Genomic DNA, 25,580 nt, shown 5'->3' on the forward strand with positions numbered 1-25,580 from the left:
CTCTTCTCTTTAGAGGAACAAGCACAGTTCTGAGAGGTGAATTTCTAGTTAAGTTGTAAATGTAGAAGTATTGTGAACTTTGTTCAATTTGTGGTTCTTAATATGAAATGCATCTCAAGTGTTTGCTCATTAATGTCACATTTGTAAGTTATAGTGTACGGATATACTCAGTTCTAGTTGTCTAAAACAAACCTCATGTTAGGGCAATTGTTCTAAAGATGCAATGACTAAAGATTACCAGAAAAGATAGTCTCTGGTCTACAGAGTCATAATACCCCATTCAATAAATGTTTATTAAGATGAGACATCATGTGGGATGTCATGGATTTACATGAATCAGGTACAGCATAACCGTAAGGACCTTAGAATCCAGTGGAGAAAATTCTAATAGGAAATAAGAAAAAAAACAAAACATAGCACAAATATAAGGCAAACAGTGTCATTAGAATGATGTATTGTGAATCTGTGAAGTTCCTCAACTGGGGGGCCCTGAGCAGTTTATCAAGGAGGAGATAGTAATTTAGAGCTTCCTGGGTCTTGAAAAATAGACAGGATTTTATAAAATGAACATGATGGGGCTTCCAAGCAAAAGAGAGTTCATGGAAGCTCCAAGGAACTTTTAAAAAATCATGAGGATTCCAATAGTTTTATATCACAGGGTCCTAGCAAGGTGTAGTGGGATACACAAATGAACATTTAGATTGAACCAGATCCTGAAGAATCTCAAATGGGAAGTTGATGAGTTTTCAGTTTATTTCATTTTCACCCTTAGGATACAATTGAGTTACTGAATATTTTCAAATCAGGAGCTGGATGATTAGATCTAGAAATGCATTGTCTATATGGAAGCTACTAGACACACATAGTTACTTAAAATTAAATTAATTAAAATAAGTTAAAACTCAGTTCTCCAATTGCACTGGATGTATTCCAAGTGCTCTGTAGCCTGATGTGACCTAATGCCTACCATATTGGGCAGTAAAAAAATGTCTATCCATTCTGAAATTTCTACTGGACACTATTACACTAGATTTCAGGCTCTGACACCAGTATAAAGAAGAATTTATGGAGTTTGGGGAGCAGAGATAGGCAGATGGGAAAGAAACAGTGTCAATGATAAGATGTTCTCAAAGTAATCCAAGTAAAAGGTAACTGACAGCTGAACTAGAGGAATGACAACATGGGGAAAGCTGAGGAGACACTCACACATGTTAGATATACACAGAGGGTCCTTTTTAAAATTTTTTTAAATTAATTAATTTATTTATTTATTATTTTTTGTTATGTTATATTAATCACCATACATCACATCATTAGTTTTTGATGTAGTGTTCCATGATTCATTGTTTGTGTATAACACCCAGTGCTCCACAGAGGGTCTTACTAACTAATCACCTGTTAGGAATGGAGTGAGGGAAATAGCTACTCTAAAACCTTGAGTGACTGGGTAGGCAGTAGTGCCATTTATAGAATTAAGGAGAAGAGTAAAAGGCGTTAGTTGACAGAGATTATTGAAATAACGAGTACAGTCTAGTAATATTGGATTTGAGTTTTCCTGATTCAGGTAAAGATTTCCAAGAGACTGTAAAGAATATGCTGGAGCTTATGATAAAAGAATATATTTATATCCACTATGTGTTACATAGAGGTGGTGGTTAAAAACATTTCCAAAAAATAGAGAATAAGGTCAAAGAAAACACCTAGAGTTATTTGATTATGTTTATTTCCCTTCTGTTCAATTCTTGATTAATCTAGGTCAAAATTTCAAAGTTATGCATTGTTTCTGATTGTTTTAATATTGTGGTTTCTTAAGAGTGACTTTGCATGGCCAGCAACTCAAAGGCTAGTTTATTTCTTCAAGGCACCACAGGTACATTTTGCCAAATACCATCAAATGATTTGAGATACTGAAATTCTTGTGGGTTTTTTTAAGATTTATTTATTTGTTTGTTTGTTTGTTTATTTATTTTTTATTTATTTATTTATTTATTTGACAGAGAGAGAGTGCACAAGCAGGGGGAGAGGCACACAGAGAGAGAGGGAGAAGCAGGCTCCCCACAGAACAGGGAGCCTGATGCGGGGCTCAGTCCCAGCACCCTGGGATCATGACTTCAGCTGAAGGCAGATGCTTTACCAACTGAGCCACCCAGGCGCCCTGATACTAAACTTCTTGTATAGTACATCTAAACTTGACCCAGGAAATGGAGTGGTATTTGCACTACAGTCAGTTTTTTAGATTAAAAATTAATAAAACTATTGAAATAACAACACATATTACTCATTAATTTCTTTTTTTTTAAGATTTATTTGATAGGGAGAGAGAGAGAGAGCGGGGGTAGGGGCAGAGGGAGAAGGAGGGAGAGGGAGAGAGAGTCTTAAGCAGACTCCGTGCTGGGCACAGAGCCCAATACAGGGCTGGATCTCACAACTCAGAGCAGAGTGCGACCTGAGTGGAAACCAAGAGTCAGATACTTAACCCACTGTGCCACCCAGGAGCCCCATTACTCATTGATTTCTAATTGCTAAATTTGTATCCACATATCCTTAGAGGATATCCTTTTATTCATTTAATTAATTCAATGGGTATTTACTGATTATTTACAAGATGGACAAATACAGGAGATACAAGGATTTCTACAACTCAGACCCTTGCTCACAAGGATTCACATTTCAGTGAGAGAACTGATATAAACACAGATAATCACAGCACAGTGTGATCAGTGCTAGGGAAGGATCAACAGAGGAAAACATTAAAGTCTATGTGGGCCCAGAGGAAGGAAACATTGTCTGGCGCAGTCAGGAAAGTTTCTCAGAGAAAGTGACTTCTGAGGTATCTGTCGAAGAATGAGGAGTAGAGCCCATTCAGAGACACCACCTGTGGAAGACCTTGGGTGACTTATTATAATGTAAAGTGCAAAGAAGGTAGAGTCCAGAGAATCTGAGGCCAGATTCTGGTCAGATTTTTATGCCATGCTAATGAGTTTGGGTTAATTTTGGAGGAAATATCATAAAGGAGAATGGTTCAGGATTTAAAGGTATGAGATGGTATTGTTGAGTTCCATTTTAGAAAGATACCTAGCAGCAGTGGGGTAGGTGGATGTTCATTGAGAAGTGATATTGGAGGAAACACCACTTAGAAACCTGCTGGTATAAAGCAGACTTGAGGGGGGCTGATAAGAAGTTGATTCCAAAGATATTGAGGGACTAATGGCTACATTGAACAGTCATGAGACTTTAGGTATAAGTTAGAAAGAGCATCTGGAATGGTACCCAGACATCTGGCTTTACAGTCTAAGCATAAAGAGGTGACAGTTCTTGAAGTGAAGTTTCTAGGAGAAGAAGTGTGTGGAGCATGTAAGTTCCAGTTTGGTACTATAGATGTTGAGGGTTCTTTGGATCATCCAGGGGAGATATGCGCTTGGAGATATGGCTCATATGGTTCAAATATTATCTCTTGTCTGAATCCAATGACCTATTTATTCATCTTATGCGTAGTGGTCCCTAGTTTATTTCCATTCCATGGTTAATGTTGTGGCCTCAAGGTCTGATGTAGTGGATAAAAGGTGACATGCCATTTACTGAGCTGCCTTAGAGTAGGAATGAATATGACACTTTGTGGCACTCCAGGTTGCCACATGGACTTGAATCTCATAAACTTTCTACTTTTTCATCCCGGAACATCCCTAAGACATTTCAAAAATGCTTTCCTCACATAAAATAGTCTCTCTTTGATGGCCTTCTCTCCCTCCAATCTGCTTCCTTCTCCTGATTGACCCCTTTCATTTTTCTTCCTTCGTTCCTTCCTCCCTCCCTCTCTCTCTCTCCCTTCCTTCCTTCCTTCCTTCCTTCCTTCCTTCCTTCCTTCCTTCCTTCCTTCCTTCCTTCCTTTCCTTCTTCTTTCTTTCTTTTATATTCCTTTCCTTCTAGATATTTTTACCTGCTTGAAATTTAAATTTCTTTCTTGGACATATCTCTAAGACACCTTTTACCCTTACATTTCTGTCTGCTGAATGACAGCCCTTAAAAAACCAGTATTTGGGAGCAGATGGAAATGTATGGGATATCTTGGGTACTGCCATGATTTTGCTGATTTTGAGTTTTCAAAGAGGAAAGAACTTGTTCAGCCACATCACTAGACAGTGCCTTGCATGCACTTTTAATTACCTAAATCCCCATAAATTCAATTCTTTGAAAGTGCTTTCTATTTATAATATAAATATATACATTGTGGACTTTTATCTTTTTTAAAGTATTTTATTTGAGAGAGAAAGAGAACTAGCAGTGGGGAGGGACAGAGGGAGAGAGAGAGGCAACTCCTTGCTGAGCAGGAAGCCCAGTGCAGGACTCAACTCGATCCCAGGACCCAGAGATCATGACCTGAGCCAAAGGCAGTTGCTTAACTGACTGAGCCACCCAGGCACCCCTATACATCATGGATTTTTAAAACATGAAACACGGGTTATTGGTTACAAGTGCATTTACATTGTGCATTAAGAAACACATTGTGAGACTTGTTTTACTTTTTTTTAATTTTTAAAAAAGATTTTATTTATTTATTTGAGGGAGAGACAGAAATAGTGACAGAGAACATGAGCATGAGCCAGGGAGGAGAGGGAGAAGCAGGCTCCCTGCTGAGCATCCCAGGACCCTGAGATCATGACCTGAGCTGAAGGCAGGCACTTCACTGACTGAACCACCCAGGCACCCCCTGAGACTTGTTTTAAAATGTTTCCTGTATTTCATTTGAACTTTATAATGTTTGTTTATTAATTTGATGAAATTACATTTAGATTTCCTGGTGAGGTTTTTTTTTTTTCAGTTTATTGCATAAGTAGAATACTTTTTAAATTTCACCAGTATATTTAATATGGTTTATAAGTTTTGATTTGTTGAATTATAAATGTATTCTTAAATGCTGCCCTTTAAAACATATTTGAATTTTGTCTGGACTTTAATTAACATACATTCATTATACAAATTTTAGAAAATATTGAAAATTGGACAGAAGATTTAAAAGTCATGCATGTCTCTCCAAATGGCCAACAGACACATGAAAAAATGGTCAACATTGCTCGGCATCAGGGAAATCCAAATCAAAACCTCCATGAGATACCACCTCACACCAGTCAGAATGGCTCAAGTTAACAAGTCAGGAAAGGACAGATGTTGGCGGGGATGCGGAGAAAGGGGAACCTTCCTACACGGTTGATGGGAATGCAAGCTGGTGTGACCACTCTGGAAAACAGTATGGAGGTTCCTCAAACAGTTGAAATAGAGCTACCCTACGATCCAGCCATTGCACTACTGGGTATTTACCCCAAAGATACAAATGTAGGGATCTGAAGGAGTACGTGCACCCCGATGTTTACAGCAGCAATGTCCACAATAGCCAATCTGTGGAAAGAGCCAAGATGTCCATCGACAGATGAATGGATAAAGAAGAGGTGGTATATATACACAATGGAATATTATGCAGCCATCAAAAGGAATGAGATCTTGTCATTTGCAACAATGTGGATGGAACTGGAGGGTGTTATGCTGAGTGAAATAAGTCAGATACAGAGAAAGACATGTATCATATGACCTCAGGAATTCTTAATCTCAGGAAACAAACTGAGGGTTGCTGGAGCGGTGGGGGGTGGGAGGGATGGGGTGGCTGGTGATAGACATTGGGGAGGGTATGTGCTATGGTGAGTGCTGTGAATTGTACAAGACTGTTGAATCACAGGTCTGTACCTCTGAAACAAATAATGCAATATATGTTAAGAAAAAAAAAAAAGAAGATAGCAGGAGGGGAAGAATGAAGGGGAGTAAGTTGGAGGGGGAGACGAACCATGAGAGACGATGGACTCTGAAAAACAAACTGAGGGTTCTAGAGGGGAGGGGGTAGGGGGATGGGTTAGCCTGGTGATGGGTATTAAAGAGGGCACGTTCTGCATGGAGCACTGGGTGTTATGCACAAACAATGAATCATGGAACACTACATCAAAAACTAATGATGTAATGTATGGTGATTAACATAACAATAAACAAACAAATAAATAAATAAATAAAAGTCATGCATGTCTCATTACAATTATGCAACACATTATTTTAGTGTAGGTTTCCATTTATTTTTTCTCTGCATGTGAATGTGACTCTTCTATGAGACAAATTTTATTGTTTTTCTAACCTAACATTTAATGTATCTCCATGATATATATATCCTTATTAACAACTTTAATGGATTTGTAATAGTTTATTGTGCTTCTGTAAACCAGTCTGTCAGTGTCCTTATTTTTGGATATATAGCTTCTTTTCTTCCTTTTTTTAATAGTATGTATAATGCTACAAAGAATATTGTTGAACTTAAAGTTATGTCAAATTTTAGGGATTGTTTTCTTATAATAGATGTCCAAAAATAGAAGCAGTGAGTGAAAGGGGATAAACATTTGTGCATGAGGGTAATGATGTTGACCTGGGGTCAGCAAAACATACATGCTACCAGTGACTTCTAAATCGTCTTGATGAATATGATATGAGAACTCTCAATCTTGGGCTCCCCTGGGACCAGTAGAATACATTTCAAGATTGAGCTAAAAGATATAGCTCTTCACTGAGGAAGCAGAGGTTTTGCCTTGATCATGCTAACTTGCCCATATGGGCCATAAACCTTGACTATATTAACAGTGGACTTAAAACAATTAAGCTAACGAAGTCAATTTTCTATACTGTTTGAGTATAGACTTTATAAATATATATTGCAGTTACACAGTCTACCTGAATATTTCATAGAATCATAAAATCTTGGAGCTGAAAAATATCCTTAGAAACATTCTAACTTCTCTATTTTGCAAATGGGACAATGTTAATGAGGAAGGGAGGAACTTCCCCATGGGTCATGGCAGTGCCACAGCTGAAATCTAAGCCTCTTGATTCCCAGATAAGAGATCTTTACCTGAATTCTAAGTAAGAATGAATAGTTACTGCATTTGAGCTGGGTTGAACTTCAATGGTCTCTGCTTTGTTAAAAAACTTGTCTGCCTCCAATTTCCTTGACTCCCAGATACTGATTAACATGGGTGAAGATAGACCTTGATTACAAATTATTTGGGAAGCAAAGAGGCTATATACCAATTTATTCTATTAGCATAGCTCTTCATTCAATTCCTATCATTCTGATACCCATAGATGAACAAATTAGAGTAGGGATTGATATTTTCCATGATAGCAATGCAATATGTATAAGCTGTGGTATACTCAGAGAAGGAGGATGTTGCAGCTACAGCTGGAGGAGGCTTTACGGACAAGCGATTCTTTAGCCGGATCTCGAGGAAGAGGAATAATCTGACTCATACACAAGGCAGTAAGGGCGTCCCAAGCGAAGGGGTCTTCTGTGCAGAAATACAGAGGCAAGGAACTGGGCTGCATTCATCACACTACAAGGGTGAGCGAGGGTGGTGGCAAGGATGAGAATAGGGCTGCTACAAAAGACTGTCAGGCAGCCAGGCCACGGAGACCCCCGCAGGCTCAAAAGGGGACTGTAAGCCAGTAAATACTTCCAACCAGGGGAGAAAGATCATTTTGTATATAGAACAATGAAATGTTACAATTGTTTAACTTGCCACTGAGCAAACTGCATGTTCTACATCTCTATACGGTATCGGGTTGATGTGTGCTTTGGCTTCATTAATCAAGGGGGCTTTGCTGAGATCATATTCAGTGATGTGTAATTCACCTTTTCCTCCATTACCATGAACAGTAATATTTTTAGAAATTATACCCGATTGTTTCTTGGGTGAAGTAGCCCCAAGAGCTACTAAAAGCAGTGCTTTAGTGAAATCCTTCTCTAGATGATCTTGCGTCTGACCTTCTGTACTTTATCTCCCAAGGATCAGCTTGTGGTGTTAATTATGAGGTAAGTAAGCAGTTACTTCCTACAGCAAATCAGCCAAAGTCCAGGTTTGCTCTGGAGGTCCCAGGGATCAGAGCTCTGTGTTTCTTCAGGTTTCAATTTACCAGCCTCAAACCACTTAAAAGCAGGAGGAGGAAAGACTGGGGAGTGATCAGTTTACAAGTGACCTGGGAGTTCACAGCTTTCATCCCTGGAAATCACAGTCCATATAATAGGCCTTGTGCAGATACAATTGGGACAAATTGACTCAAGCGTCCTGCTTTCAGGAATGAAAACCCTTCTGTTCCCTTATCAGTGTCCCCATGCCTGAATTGTTGGAATCGAGCATTTGATGAAGGATGGTAGTTGTTTTAAGGTCAAATAGAGGATGTAGGTCCTGAGTAAGAGTGGAGGCTGTTAAGTGGCACCCAACTGTGTTAATTGGTTAATAGGACTCTAGCTAGTTTAGGGACTTAGAAGTCATGCCAGAGGAACTATGCCTAGCAGGCTTTTTCCTTTCTAGGCAAGTGAGAGTTGTAACTGTGGAGCAAAGTAAGGCCGGTGCATCTCAAACCAGACTACTCTCATAGCAAATATTTTTGCATTGTCCTTTTAGATATACTTGTAAATTTTGGGGAAGTATATATTTTTGTAAGTTTTTTAAAAGGCAGTGTTTCCAACTTGGCACCTGAAGTTGACTTTTAGAGGCAGTTTGAGTTGCCAGGAATCCAGAGTAGTAGGTATGGTGATAATTGTTGCCGAATAATCATTCTCGGCAAAAAGAAATACAACTTTTAAAAAAAAAGGAAAAAAATTCAGATTATCTTGAGTGATTTTCAAGCTAGTTCTCATGGCACTTTCCAAAGTCGAATAAGTACAGAATCTGAAAGGGACTGCTATCTACATTCATTTGGATATAGAATGTCTGACTATTTATTAGAAATTCAATAGTCTTGCTTTACTTTTTTAAGATATTTTTAAAGATTTATTTATTTGAGAGAGAGAGAGAGAGCACATGAGTGGGGGAGGGGAGAGGGAGAGAGAATCTCAAGCATGCTCCCACTGAGTGTGGAGCCCAGTGTGGGTCTCCATCCCACAACCCTGAAATCATGACCTGAGCTGAAATCAACAATCGAACGTTTAACCAACTGAACCACCCCGGTGCCCCCAGTAGTCTTGCTTTAAAGTAATGCATCAGGGTGCCTGGGTGGCTCAGTTGGTTAAGCGACTGCCTTCAGCTCAGGTCATGATCCTGGAGTCCCGGGATCGAGTCCCACATCGGGCTCCCTGCTTGGCGGGGAGTCTGCTTCTCCCTCTGACCCTCTTCCCTCTCGTGCTTTCTATCTCTCATTCTCTCTCTCTCTGAAATAAATAAATAAAATTAAAAAAAAAAAGTAATGCATCAAAGAAAACAATTGGAGCAAAACTCTCTTAACATATCCTTACCATATATGCAGGCATTTCATAAAGTCACAAACATGGTAAGGCCACAGAACTGTTGACTTACAGTTTATTACAGACAGATGGATGATTAGAGGGCCTGTATTGACATTGTTCAGCTTCAATACTGAGAAAAGGATATTGCTATCCATTCTTATCACTCACTGAGTAATAATAAGTATTCTCCAATTCATTGCTTATTCTATGCCTAGAATATTTTTTTAAATTCACTTCTAAACTTGACATCTGCCTATATGTAGACTGTCAGTGGCTCCCTATTGCCCCAAAGAATAATAATGTCCAAATGTCTCAGTCTGGCATATTCAAAGTCCAGAATGATCTGCCTTGAACTAGTCTATCCATCATCCCTCCAGGAATGCTATGCTCAGACCACATCAGACACCTCATTAGTTCCCCTACTAACCCATGCACAACCCCTACCTTAGCTCTTACTTCTGCCAGAAGTCTCTATTTTCCTCCCAGAAGAAGCTCCATTCATTCTTCAAATGCAGCATGTCAAGTTTCCCCACCTTTGTAAAATACCCAGCTCATTCCCACTACCGCCTTTCTCATCAGCTTGTGAAACTGTCTCCATTAGAGTTACCATCTATCTCCTTGCTATAAAATCCAGTGAACACTTCTTAGTGTTTGTCTTGACTTCTCAGCAACATTTGATGTAATTACCTAACTCCCTTCTTTAAAATCTCACTTTTCCTTGCCTTTCATGAACATGATACTGCCCTCATTTTCTTCCAGGTTTCCTCATTCTCCCTCGTGGGAATCTATTCCTCTCTCATTTACTAAATTGTTATATTTCTCAGGTTATCCTTTCCACTGCCAAATACTTAATTACTTCCTAGATGTTGATGATTTCAAAATTTCCATGTTCAGGCTCTCTCTCCATTGTATGCTTGAGATCCATATTTTTAGTTGTCCAGTGAATGGACACAGCTTGTCATCCCACCAGCATCTTAGAGTCAACATGTTTCCCTTGAAGCCATTATTTTTACTCTTAAATCTACCTTGGCTGCTAAACTCAAGGATGATGGTGCTATCATATTCAGTTTCTTAAATTCATAACCTGCCATCATCCTTGATTATTCTCTCCCCATATTCAGTCAGACATAAGAACTAAATAAATATCTAAATTTAAAAAGTTAAATAAAACTTTCTATCTATCTCGATCTATATCTAGATCTAGATGATGATGATATAGATTATATAGTTGGCTATGATGTCCTCGTGTATTCACCCTTATTCTCATTGTTCTAGTTTAGGCTGTTATAATCACTCCCATGGATTTTTTTTTTTTTGGTTTATTCTTTATTTATTTTTACTTGCCTTATTTATTTGTTTGCTTCAAGTTTTTATTTAAATTCCATGTAAAGGGACACTGTGGCAGTTCAGTTGGTTAAGCGTCTGCCTTCAGCTCAGGTCATGATCCCAAGGTCCTGGGATCGAGTCCCGCATCGGGCTCCTTGCTCGGTGGGGAGTCTGCTTCTCCCTCTCCCTCTGCCTGCCATGCCCCCTGCTTGTGCTCTGTCAGTCTCTGTCAAATAAATAAAATCTTTAGAAAAAAATAAATTCCATTTGGATAACATACAGTGTAATATTGCTTTCAGCAGTAGAATTTTGTGATTCATCAGTTACGTGTAACACCCAATGTTCATTGTAAGTACCCTCCTTAATGCCCATAAACCCATGTTAGCTCATCCCCTGCCCACCTCCCTCTATCAACTCTCAAGTTTGTTTTCTATAGTTAAGAGTCTCATATGGTTTGCTTCCCTCTCTTTTTTTTCTTTTCCCTTACTGTATGTTCATCTGTTTTGTTTCTTAAATTCCACATGTAAGTGACATCATATGGTATTTCTTTCTCTGACTTATTTCACTTAGCATACGTATACTCTAGCTCCATCCACATCGTTGCAAATAGCAAGATTTCATTCTTTTTAATTGATGAGTATTATTCCATTGTGTGTGTGTGTGTGTGTGTGTGTATCACAACTTCTTTATCTCTTCATCAATTGATGGACATTTGGGCTCTTTCCATAATTTGGCTATTGTTGATAATGTGGCTATAAATATCTGGGTGCTCCTTCAAATCTTTATTTTTGTATCCTTTGGGTAAATACCTAGTAGTGCAATTGCTGGATTGTAGGGTAGTTATATTTTTAACTTTTTGAGGAATTTCCATACTATTTTCCAGAGTGGCTGCACCAGTTTGCATTCACACCAACAGTGTAAGAGGGTTCCCATGAATTGTTACCAATAGTCTCTTAACTGTTTTTATGCCTCCTGTTTGGACCCCTCCAGTCATTCTTCTCACTGCAAGCAAAGTGATCGTTATGAAATACAAACTGATTGTGTCATTCTCTTACTAAAAGCTTTTCAGTTGACTTCCCATTGTTTTCTAGATGAGGTCCAGACTCCTTAACATATTTCGTAAGAGCATGCATTAGTTTCTTCTTTTATTATCTATCCCCTGGTACACTGCTCTAGCCGTAGTGAGACAGTCTTTTTTCCTCTTCTTAATTTATTAAAATATCTCTCACTGTTGATCCTAAGGCCTTCCTCTTGCTTAGATTATTCTTGCTGCATGCCTGTGCCTTATTTTGGGTAAGGCTCAGGGAGCCTCCCTCCTCATGCCACAGTATAGCACCCGCCTTCACGTTCGCATGGAAGCCTGTTTTATTCAGTGTGGCACTTTGATTACACTATGTTACATTTTCAAATTTTATTTTATCTATTCCCTACTAGACTGTAGGTTGCTTATTTTCATCTTTTAATCCCTAGAACCTAGAAAATACCTTACCTAATACCTTCATACAATTACCTTCATAGCAAACCTGTAATACTAAGTAATTATTAGTATTCCTCTTTGGATGATAAACTGAGGGCCGGCAGGGTGCAGAGTACATCTGCTAGGGAATTATCTATATACCTGTAAATATTTCCTTCTGATAATATGAATTGACAAAAGTGATCAAATGGCTAATTAAATGCATCTTGTTTTTAAATTCTTATAGCAATATATATCCTTTTAGCATGTGATACTGTTATATGAAAAATACCCAGCACACTACTTAGTATAGTGACTGGTACTCAAAACATGAAAGCTATTATGATTGCATTTATACTTGAAAATGAATTTTTTTGTTTCATGCACAAACACACTCTAAAGAATATTTTTCTATTATTTGATGTCAAGTACTACTTTAGTGGCTCACTTTCCTGTAGAAGTTTATGATGACAGAAATCTTTATTAACATCAGAAGACTGATACTTCCTTAAGAGGCTTTTGTGGTTTCACATCTGTGTACATATGATGAAAATGAATGCTATGTTTATGGATACTATGTTTGAAGAAGTTATCTGAGTTTATCTAACTATATCTAGAGTGAGAGGTTTGGAAGAGAAGATGGTTAAAGTCCCTTTCATTCCTAAGAGTCTCAGAAATTTCCTTTCCCCATTCAATCTTCATTAAATACAGGGGTTAAGAACATAATCCCCTTTATGCTACATATCACTCTTCAGTTTTAACATCTACCCAGAAGCATATAAATTTTCTCTAAATAGCAAATGTTATGGCCAAAGCCTCATTTCAAGCCGAGGCATTTATTGTTAATTCACCTATAATTATTAGTTTAGAAAATTTGTTTGTGTTTGACAATGCAGTAGTTAATAGATAGCAAATGGGAAAAGGAATGTATGGCTCAAAGTATACAATGAGAAAAAGAAAATAAGTTTTTGAATAAAAAAAAAATCTCCTTAAGGAAAACACATCTTGTAAAAATCTGAACCTAAAAAAATTATTGTGATGATTCACAATAGTTGGTTATCCTTCACTATACAAATCTTGCCAGCATTTTGGGGAGTAAGTTAGACAATGTTGGTAATTTGATAACCATTTTCAGAATTTCTCAGATGCCATTTTGTAGGCATATACCTCTATACATATATATGACCTTATGCTAGCATTCTAAAATTCTGAGTGAATGTCCAGTGGGGGGAAAGAACTTCATCTGGTCCAGTGGTATAAGGTATTATAAATATGATTTTTGTCCATCATTTTTTCAAGATATGTACAAATATTTAATTTTTAATGAGCTAATAATGTAACACTTTTGTTATTTCTTTTATGATATGACATGACTTAAGTATACTGTTGGGCATGTTTATTAAATTCCTAACAATCATTACATATTGAAAAATTCTGCCAGATATATCTGCTAGAGGATCATGAAGAATCAAGGCTGTTTGCAAGTGACTTGGCATTTTCTAGAGCCCCTCCTTCCTTCTTTCGTTTCTTACTATTTTTAGATAAGTCACTTGACTACATACCTTCTGTGAAACCCTCGTTTATTCCATTTTATTTAACATATTTTAATTTTGTGCCCTAAACTGTGGTTCATGTTTCTTTTTTGTGTGTTAGGACTTAACAAACCCAAAGAAACTTTCTGAACTTCTAGACCCTTGTGCGGCCCTCCGTTGGGCAGTAATTGGATCATTATGTAGTACACTAACAGATTTAGTGTTTTCATTCCCACAGCAGCCTGCAGTCCCCACCTGTCAGCTGGGGAGAGACAATCTCATAAACCTGCCAATACTATGATTTAGCTGAATACATGTTTGTTAATAAATCTTTCATCATATTATAATCAAAGAGCTCTTTCAGTTTATGACCCACCTAATGAAGGATTTGGGGTGTCTGCTCATCAATTTGATGTTTGTAAAGACAAAGCTAACGGGTGTCATTAGCCCGTATTTACCCCCTTGGCTCAGGTGAAGAGTGGAGCAGGAGAGGTGGTAAAGGAAATGAGAGAAAATGTTAATTAAAAATAAACGCATGGTGTCAGCCACAAATCCGTTACCTTGAAAAGTAATGTCTTGTGAGAAAAATCAAATGTTTTGGCGTCCTTTAAAGTCTACTAAGCCACTAGGATCTACAGCAGTTTTTTTTCAAGTGCCTTTTTCAAAGATTAAACTGCCACCATTATCATACAAAGAATTTGATGTGGTTCTCTCCATAGGGGAGTGTAATTATTAATATGGTGTGAGTGAAGTTTAGGACTTGCTAGGGCTTGCAGTCATGCCAGGGTACAATAATGAAAACTTGTACTGCCTTTTTGGACATCAATGCTACTTGTTCAGATTTCAATTTCATGGTTTATTTGTGGTTAAAATTAACATAAGTTGAAATATTCTCCTGGTTATCTTTCTTAAGGCATTGAGTGTAGATATGATGATTGTGTAGTTCTGGTATCTTTTAGGTAGAACAATGCATACCTCCCCCCCCCACACACTGAAATATACCAAAGGTTTCAATGAATGGAAAACAAATAGAATGACATATATCATTTGCTAAAGCTATAAAGCAGTTTTTAACTTCTGCGGAAAAATCTTGAAAATTGTACCCACCATCTGCATGATGAATTTCTCATGGTGTTCTCTGCCTTGTCAAAACTTCTCTCCATGGCCCAGTTCTCAGCTGCCATTGACTGAGATCCAGACAAATAAATCTAGGGAGAGAGACAGTACACTGACCTTGGTTTCCTATGTGTTTCCTTCCAAAACTAGAGCAAGTTATATTTCAGATCCACAATCAACAAATAGCTCTGCAAACCAAATAGGCCACACTGTTGGAAGTCGGAGCAAGCGAGGTCAAATAGAAGCCTCAACTGGCTGGATATAAAGTCTTCTCATCTCCGTTGTGGAAATTTCCAGGCTTTGCATTCATTCATCAGGATATCCTCTTTGCAAGCATTTACCATTGAAATCTTTGGTCTGCTGCACAGACCACCTGAACTTGACACATCTGGACCAGGTTGGATGACCTTCTATGTCATATCTGCATCCATGGCTTTCTCTATTTGTTTCCTTTGTGATATTTTCAGCACCAGGAAGTTTCACTCACCTTGACCATTGTTTTCACACATTTGGGCTACAGACATGAGGTTGTTGTTTCATTTGAATCCAAAAAGATGGACAGGAAGGAAAACAGACAGTAGAGATATCATCCATTTCCTAACTGAATCATAACACTCTATTTTCATGACTTTGTCACATGGCAGAAAAATGCAGGGAATTCATTTGAAGAAGCATAAACAGTGAGACTGTGACTTGTTCTCTTGTTGAGCATCTCTCCACTAAACATAAAGACAGCTTGGTCACGGAGGGGATTATTAGCTTCCCTGATGACACATTCCCCTAATAAAGTCCAGATTTGGCTCAAACTTTATGTGTAATTTCCTACTGCTAAAATCATGAGTTCTTAAGTAAAGATTACTGCTTTTACAATTTTTATAAGAGGTCTGTAGGAATAAGGCTGCATGACTGATGCTTTAACATTGCTAGTGAAACTTCAGCATGTGGATGTGTTGGATTTTCTTTGTTTTGTTTTTGAGCAAAAGCTTTGGTGCTGGACAGATCAAGTTATAAATATCGGTTTGGCCACATGCAAGATGTGTAGCTTTGGGCAAGATAATGAACTTTCCTAAGCTGTGGTTTCTTCACTACCACATTGGAGATGAATGAACTTGAGTTGTTGTGATTATTAAATGAGAACAACATACAAAGAATATTTAACTCAATGCAAAGCACATATTAAGTATTCATTTAAGATAGCTGCTGTTCATTATTTTCAAAAATATTCATTTTCCCATTTTGATTTCTTAATGGAAATACACATTTCAAAAATTTTCAAGAGTATCTCCAAACTCTGGGCTTATTTTTTGAAAGATTTTTTTGTTTATAGATGAATGAATAAAAGTAGCACCTCTTACATAGATACTAATATTTGACATACTGTATTACACATACAATGTTCAAAAATTAAGCTCAAGGTTAATACAAATTATGGTCCCAGAGTGATAAGGAATCTTCTGTGCCGTATCTTCTGTGTGTAGTAATTCCATTTTCTTTAATTAATTATTACTCCCTGTTTGCCAAATGTTGATTTTATATTTCCATCATTCTTTCTATATTTATTCACTGGGACTCTAGAAAATGTCCCTTTTCTCTATCATCTATCTATTTATCTAAGCATGGGGTCCTGAGTATTTATTTTATCCTATAGGTTATACTCTATTACTCTCATTTATTTTATTGTTCAAATTATCCAGATTTGGCCATTGTGAGCTCCTTTAAGTTGGCTTATATGACCTTTTGACATGACTGTATTAAGTTTTGAGCATTTACTTAAGTTCTAGCATCATTGGATCTTCCAGGCTCATCATGAACTTTCCCTGTTCCAGTCCTTAAAATCATTCATTTCCCTGATTGCTTCGTTCCTTTAATTTATTAATAGAATTTGGAAATCAAGATCTGGATACTGGGTATCCACTGGCACTTGGGTATCATTGCTTCTAGAGCCTCTCACCATTAAGAGCTAGGAAATATATGTATGCATATGATCACATGCATACCTACGCATTTATATAAAAGCTATGAGTTCACACTCATACCTTTGATTCTAATCTAACACCATGAGGTTTATTTCATATTTTTTTTATGTGTACCATCTCTAAGTGAGAAACCTGGCTCTCATTTTCTTTAATACGTTCACTTATATTTTAATTGTGTACACATAAAGTAGCTTTAGAATTGCTAACCTACACCCCTCTGGAAAATAGTATGTATGAGAACAGTTCTCTTCCCCCTTAGCCTTATATTATACAGTCAAAATAGTGTTTCCTATTATATCTTGTTTTCTTCTTCACTCTTCTGTGATTATTTTATTCCTTTATAATATAGGTAGGTCTGTTTGTAATTGTTTTTTGGTTCTATTTTGAATCCATTCTCTATCTCTCTCTCTTTCTCTCTTGCACACACAGACCCCCATTGGTTGATAGTAATTATTTACTTATTTGGGGGGTAGGTCAAACATTACAGTGGTTCTAACAGTCCAAACCGTACAGATGATAAGCTCAGGTAAGTGTCACTTCCTCCTCATCCCTTCTACTCCTTTTTTCTTTTTCTTTTTTTTTTTAAGATTTTTTATTTATTTATTTGAGAGAGAGAATGAGGTAGAGCATGAGAGGGGGCAGGGTCAGAGGGAGAAGCAGACTCCCCGCTGAGCAGGGAGCCCGATGCGGGACTCGATCCCGGGACTCCAGGATCATGACCTGAGCCGAAGGCAGTCGTTTAACCAACTGAGCCACCCAGGCGCCCGCTTCTACTCCTTTTTTCCTTCCCCAGTTCTTTCTCCCTCATTTCTCTCCAACCTCTACAGGTAATTAATCTCACTAGTTTCTGGTTGAACTATCCTGTATTTCTTTTTGCACAACTTAGCAAATATATGTATATTCAATTATGTCCTTTTCTTACTTACTTGAAAGATGGTACACTATAAATATCCTTTTCAATGTCCTCTTTCTTGTCAACAACATATTGTGAAAACCATTCCATATTATTTTGTAGGTATTTTCCCTAATTTTTCTTATAGTTGTGTAAGACTCCATTCCGTGGTGTGCCATAGTTGATTCAAACTGCCTCCCATGTATAAGTATATAGGTTGATTTCAATATTTTGTAATTATGCATAATGATGCTAGGAATAAACTTGTGCATATATGTCTAAATTACAATTAAACTACTACATAAGTTTCAAGGACAGTAAAAAAGAACATTTCTTTTAAGTAGGCTCTACACCCAGCGTGGTGCCCAGCACAGGGCTCAAACTCACGACCCTGAGATCAAGACCTGAGCTGAGATCAAGAGTCAGACGCATAACCGACTGAGCCACACAGGAGCCCCCAAAAGAACATTTTTAGCTTCAGAGAGCACATTGCTAACATAATAGACTATTCTTCCCTAAACATGTTCCTATAAATATATTCAAGTTTTACTGATTAGCCAAATCCATTCCTTTCAGAAAAAGGATTCTGTCCAGAACACATATTGATTTTAATTTTCTTCAATATGTTCTTCAACCTTTCCTTGATAATGACTTTGATGCTTTTTGGAGACTACAAGCCAGTTATTTTGAAGAATGCCTCTGGAGTTGGGTTTGAGTAGATTCAGACCATGTGTTTTTGGCAGAAATTTTACAGAAGTGACACTTCAATCTTCTGTTTGTATCCTGTCAGGTGGCAACAATTAAAATGTGTATCATCTGATGATATTAGTTTTGATCACTTGATAAAAGTTTACCTGCCAGATTTCTTCTTCCTTTATTATATGTTATCTGTGTAATCTTGGCTAAAGTGTCAAATCCAGCTAATAGTTTAAGATTTCCACTGCAAGATTTAAGAAAGCTCTGTTTAATGGGGGAGTTGCATAGTGAGTTCTAAACCTACTGATGCCATTTTCAGAACTTTTTATTTTGGAAAAAATTTAGATTTACGGCAGAGGTGCTATTTTTTTTTTCTTTTGAGGATTTTGCTTCTATATTAATGAGGGATATTTTTCTATAGATTTCTTCTCTTGTAATGCCTTCATTTGGCTTTCATAGTAGATAATCCTGGGCTAGTAAGATGAGTTGGGAAGTGTTTTTTCTGCTTTTGTGTTGTAGAAAAAGTTGTGTAGAATGGCTGTTTTTACTTCCTTAAATTTTGGTAGAATTTGCCTGTTGAACTCTGTACTTACCATAGTGAATGTTCTGTCTACTCTAGAAAAGAAAATATATTCAACTGTTTGTGAGTTCTACTATTTTTGCTTTGCTTTCACTCAGTGCACCACATTCTTTACATTCCTCTAGAGATGCTTTGTGCTAGGGTGGCATGTGGTTAACCAGAGCAATAGCTGTATGATTCAAGCTTTAGGTCTCTCATGTGTGCTGTACCTCAGAGAAGGTCTCTGCGAGCTTTTGTTCTTCTTGCGTCCCTCTCTAGCAGTGTTCTCCTGTTACTTGTTATTCTAAGCTTCTTAGCTTGCTGCTGCTGGTGGTGGAGTATGGTTTCTGTTGTTCCAAGTAAAGCTTGGTCTGAGGTATATACATGTCCCTGGTCTTAGCATGGTACCCTTCTGTTCCCTGCCCCTCCCCTGGCTGCACTGTGTGCTCGGCACATAACTGTTCTTCTCGCAGGACTAGGATTTTCTTCCCACTCTTCCCTTTCCCCAGCTTCCATATGTTCACCTGTGTCCTAAGGCCAGTGGTATTGCCCTTCTCCCTCGGTGTTCTGTAGTGGAGATAGATATAGGGGAAGGTTCCAGCAGAGGGTTTTTTATTGTTATGTTAATCACCAAACATTACATCATTAGTTTGTGATATAGTGTTCCATGATTCATTGTTTGTGCATAACACCCAGTGCTCCATGCAGAACGGGCCCTCTTTAATACCCATCACCAGGATAACCCATCCCCCTACCCCCTCCCCTCTAGAACCCTCAGTTTGTTTTTCAGAGTCCATCATCTCTCATGGTTTGTCTCCCCCTCCGATTTCCCCCCCTTCATTCTTCCCCTCCTGCTATCTTCTTCTTCTTTTTTTTTCTTAACATATATTGCATTATTTGTTTCAGAGGTACAGATCTGTGATTCATCAGTCTTACACAATTCACAGTGCTCACCGTAGCATGTACGCTCCCCAATGTCTATCACCCAGCCACCCCGTCCCTCCCACCCCCCACCACTCCAGCAACCCTCAGTTTGTTTCCTAAGAATTCCTCATATCAGTGAGGTCATATGATACATGTCTTTCTCTGATTGACTTATTTCGCTCAGCATAACACCCTCCAGTTCCAACCACATCGTTGCAAATGACAAGATCTCATTCCTTTTGATGGCTGCATAATATTCCATTGTATATATACACCACATCTTCTTTATCCATTCGTCTGTTGATGGATATCTGGGCTCTTTCCAGCAGAGGTTTTTATCCCTCTTGCATGGCTACTGTTTCTCTCATTCAGACCTACACCATGATAGATCCTTTTGATCTTTTATGTGGACACCCTGGGGGTCATGGAGAACACGCCTGACAGATATTGTGAACTCCTCTAATTTCTGTGACCTCCCCGCCGTCCAGAGGTGTTCTCTGTCCCACCAGCTCCCACTTGTCCTTTACCAACTTGTTAGCTACTCTAGCTGAATTGTTTTTGTTGATGTCTGGTCCTGTCTACCCAGGTAAGTACATGTTCACACCTTCTCTTTCCTTTCACATCTATCTCTGCTTAGATTCTGAGCCTGCTCTCTGCAACCTCCATCATCTGATGGATTTGAAAACTGCTGTCAACATGTAAATCTGGCTCTTTTTCATTATTAGTGTGGGAATGCTGCCTTTTTCCAGCTGTTTATATCCTGGAGCTGAAGCTGGAGGCAACCCACTGACACTGTTTTTTAAGATTAACTCCTAACCATTGTTCATTTCTTTATTCATCCACTCATTTGTTCATTTACTAAACAATTACCACTTGGATTCTGGGGACATAAATAGAATAACATCCTTGTTCTCATGAACCACACTATCTGGTAGGGAAAAGAAATAATCAGGCGAAAGAGCAAGTAGTTATCCTAGAAGGAGAGCCAAGGGGTGTGGGATCCAGGGCCCAAGGGAACAGAGCCCAGTGATGTTTGACTTTTGTTCTTAAGAACGTACAGGAATATGCCATGTAGGCAGAAGGTAGGGAAAGTGTATTAAATCTATAAACCAATGTGGAAAGAATTGACATCTTTACTATGTTGAGACTTCTAATCCATGAATATAATATGTCTCTCCATTTATGTAGGTCTTCTTTGATTTCTTTCCTGAGCATTTAGTATTTCAGCACAGAGGTCTGGTATGAGGTGAATAAATAAGTATTGCATTTTCTTTGGAATAATTGTAAATGGCATTATGGGTTTTTTGTTTTATATTGTTTTAGTTTTGTTTTTATCTTTTTAACTCCTTCACCCATTTCTTCCACCCAGCATGGATAGTGTTTTTGAATTATAGAGTATACATTTCTATAGAGGCAAATCAAATTGGTTGAAGCAAATCAAGTACTTCTATATCAGACTATCATATCTCCTTCTTCATTTTTCCTTGCTCTAAGCTCTAAATACTCTAGAGATCTCACCATTATTCCATCCAGTCTCTGGCTAATTGACACTTCACTCAAGAGCATAAAAACATACAGTTTCTTTTTCTCTGCCATTAAGTAGCTGTGCAGTCTTGTTTCTTTCACCTGTCCCCTGGTGCCCTCATCCGTCAGTGGTAATTCTCCTTTCCCTGCCTCCCTCACAGGAATGGAGTGGGGATATTGTGAGAGAAAAGACAAGAACATGCTGGAAAAAAGAAAAAGCACTCTTAAAATGGAACGTGAACAGATTCCATTCCTGCCAAGAAATATTTTCTGAATTCCTAGATTGGCCGAATGGCTCTTCTCTGTGCCCTCACAATACTCTTACTTACATCTGTTTTATCACTTAGACTATTTTATTAAAATTATCTATTCATGTGCATATTTCCACCAGTAGAGAATGAACTCCTTAAACCCAAGAGGCATGGAGTATTTATCTTCATATTCCTACCCGTAGATTCAGAGTTGTATCTGTTTTGCTGCACTGAAGTTCATCCGTAGAAGAGCTGTGTCTCTCCAGAAGCAGGCTCAGTTTCTTTGGATTTTCTCTTGGCCTGGACAACCTTTTATAATATATGAGCAGACCTTGTCAGGCTCTATGGTCAGGTTCCATGATGCCTCCCATTTCCATGAAGACATCCACCATAAAATCTGCTTAGGTAGGGAAACCCCTAACTGTCCTCCCAAATGACCCCAGCATTTCTGAAACTCCTTAATACCAAAACTTCATCTCATGAAAAGAAATTGGATGAAATTCAAATAGAACCATAAAACGTCAGCGTTTTAAGGGCCTTTAGAGACCACTTGTAAATTTTGTCATGAAAGCAGTTGTTTCCAGGAGGAAGAGGGAGGCTGTGGGAGAAGTAGAAAAGATACTTTGATGAGGACAGAGTATGAAAAGGGAGAATAGAGTCTCCCCATCTTTTAGTTTTTCTCCATTTTGCCAAAGGCCACCCTCTGTCCCTTCCATCCTTTAAGTTTAAGAATACCCTACCCCCAGGCAGGGTATATTCAGGCCCTTCTAGGATAACTAGAGGCCAGTAAGAGGCCATTTCCTCAGAAGATGACCCCCAGGATTCAACGCGCACATGCATTATAAATTGAGTACTTATTTGCACGCTAATGACCTGATTTGACTTACATCAGGTCAAGGACATAACTGTGTTTTGTAAACCATGAAGAGTTGTTTGAGTATGAGAAGTACTATTAGTGATGGGGGCCCTAGAACAGGTGGGCTTCTCTTCTTGAGGGTCACTCCATAAGGCACTAGTGCATTAGAACAGAGTTGGCTGGGATCTTTGAGACACAGATATGGGTAGTCCACTTTTGGGCCTGGGTAAGATTTTCATGCCTCAGAATTCAATGCCTAGCTCCAGCAGGGCCATAGTAGGCCTGCCCTCACTCCCACAATCAGTGACAGGGAAGGGGCACACCCCAGGGGTCACAGCAGAATGCTACAAGGCCCCCAAGTGCTTGGCAGAATGCCCAGCATACATTTCTTTTAACCAGAGAGAGAAGACAGATCTTTGTGGGAACAAGATTCAGAAACTCGGGAATACATTGGAATTGAGCCAAATGTTGAATCGTGAAAGAAAAAGAGAAACTCCAGGCATTGGACCAATGTCCCTGGTTGGAACAATTGAGTTACATATATACATGCATGTCTATATATACTCACATGTGTTTATGTATATATGCATATATTTATTTCATATTTCATAATTTGTAATGTTCAGACATATAACAGTTACACTCCAGGAGGTGGATTTAAACAAGGTCTTCAGGAATCTGAAGCTTTTGCCCAGTGAGTTTTAAACTCTGTCCTTGGAAATCTAAACCGGAAGAGACCTTAGAAATCAATCCTGGCCCTTCCACTCCTGTTTTTTAGATGAGGAAAATAAGGCCTGGGGAAATGTTGCGGTGTGCTCAGAATCATATGGGTAGAACTACTGGGAGTTTTTCTAAATTCAGGGCAGCAAAAGCCTAACCCTTTTTCATTGTAATGTGCGGACTCCCCTGGATCATGTGACTGGGGGCCCTGGTAGACCTCGTCCTCTACTGTGTGGAAAGGCTTTCTCACACATTTTCTCTATTTGAGCCTCACCTCCACTTTTCTCTGGTGGTAACTTATTTTCCACATATTTCAGAGGAGGAGGCTGAAGGCTGGAGAGGTTAAGTGACTTGTCCAAGGTCACATGTCTAAGAAGCGGAGGAGACTGGCTCAAACCAGAGACTGTCTGCCTCTCAGTCAATTACAGCTTTTCCAGGGGAAAGGAAAGTAACGAGGAGCTTACTTGAGGAGTTTCCTAACCATGAGTGCTCTTGTTTCGGATTCTTTCCAGGCCCTCATCACAATCCGCTGTGATCCTGCCACACCAGCCTAGGCAGCATTGAATGGTGTGCCCTCTGTGCTTTTGTTCTTCTAGTTCCCTCATGGAATCGCCTTTCTTCCCATTCACCTGCTCTGTCAGGCAAACTCCTGAGTTAGGACCTTCCCAAACACTTTCCTTGCTTTGCCCCTTGCCTCTGTCCATTCAGGCTGCATTCTAGAGGGTGGAAGTCCAAGATCGGGGCACTGGCATGGCCAGGCCAAGGTCCTCCTCTACATTGAAGACAGGTAACTTCTTGCTGTGTCCTCACCATGGTGAAAGGGGTGCGGGTCTCTCTGGAGCCTCCTTTATAAGGATGCTAATCACATTTAAGAGAGTTCTGCTTACATGACCTCATCACCAGATTCCACTTCCTACTAACATCACCTTAAGGTTTAGGATTTTAACACCTAAACTTTGGGAAGCACAAACATCGAAACCATAGCAGCCTTCTTTCTCGAGAGAACAATTGTGGGGCGCCTGGGTGGCTCAGTCGTTAAGCGTCTGCCTTCGGCTCAGATCATGATCCCAGGGTCCTGGGATGGAACCCCGCATCGGGCTCTCTGCTCAACGGGAAGCCTGCTTCTCCCTCTCCCACTCCCCCTGCTTGTGTTCCCTCTCTCGCTGTCTCTCTCTGTCAAATAAATAAATAAAATCTTTAAAAAAAATAAAGAACAATTGCTTCTGTCTACAAGGTTTTTTCAGTGGGTTATTTGTACCTGTTTCAGCAGATAGGAGTCAGATTGTGCTAGGATCATCTGTTCTCCTTGACTAAGGTAGAAATAGTATTCAAGCATTTATGCATGCTCTGCATAAGACCTGGCACCCCAGAGGTTTTCAATATGTTCTTGATTAACAAATACAATGTGAATATTAGTCCAGGAATATTAGCTCTGTGGACTCTATGAGACCCTACTGCACAGAGTGAAATGTTCCCAGAATGTTCCATCACCCAAAGCCTCTTTCTTATTGCATTGTCCTCAGCAAGTTACATCTGTCTTTCCAGAACACTACTCTCCTGGTCCTCAGTCACTCTGTCCCCTATTTATTACACTGGCTGGGAATATCAGAGGGAAAAATATTTTGATAGAAAATGTTTCAAATGTATGGAATAGAAAAATGTTTCAAGAGGGAAAAATCAAGTCAGATAGTGTAACGGGTATCTTGAGAGCTCATAGAAATGTCCCTTCACAGCTAGACTGAGACTAAACCTCCGGTGCGTGGCAAAGGGTCTGACTGGCTAGAAAACTACGGCGTGGGGCTATTTTTGTTGTTTTTTTGATCGTGTTCACACATGAAGCTATCAATCTGACAACATCCAGCACTCTGCAGTTGGAGTGAAAGCTCAGGGCTGGGAGTGGAGAGATCTTTCTCCCAGCTCCACTTAATGGCCCTTTGATCTCAGAGTGGAGATTCCGCTTTCAGGGAGAGAGTGCACAGGTGGCAAGATGTAAACAAAACAACATCTTGGGGCCTTTGTCAGGCCTTCTGAAAACAAAGTGAAAGCATGCTTGGCTCCTGAGCTGACCAGACCTTAAATAATGAGTCTGACACATAACCGAGTGGTTCACACCTTCACCCGTTCACGGGGGTCCGTGGCAGCCGGATGATGAGCCCTGGGCAAGTAGACTTGGGCCAGTCCCCAGGACCAGTGGACTCTAAGAGGGTTGTGCTAGAAGTCTTTTGGATACTCGTTCAGTAGAATCACAGCTGTGCTTTCACACAAGACTTCAGTAACTATAGAGGAATACGCATCTCTCCCCTGGCTTTTCCACTGTGCATTGCCTGTGCATTCTCCCACCCTGGAGCAGATACTGTGGGACAACTGTGGGTCAGGGTTAAGAAGGAAAAAGCGTTCGATGTGTGTTCTCTTTCGGGAGGAGACAAGAGCCCAAGGCAAGAA

The sequence above is a fragment of the Eumetopias jubatus genome, unplaced genomic scaffold (assembly GCF_037043125.1).
Source record: "Eumetopias jubatus isolate StellerSeaLion01/CBP00866 unplaced genomic scaffold, mEumJub1_p1.0 scaffold_9, whole genome shotgun sequence".
In the NCBI taxonomy this organism is placed as follows: domain Eukaryota; kingdom Metazoa; phylum Chordata; class Mammalia; order Carnivora; family Otariidae; genus Eumetopias; species Eumetopias jubatus.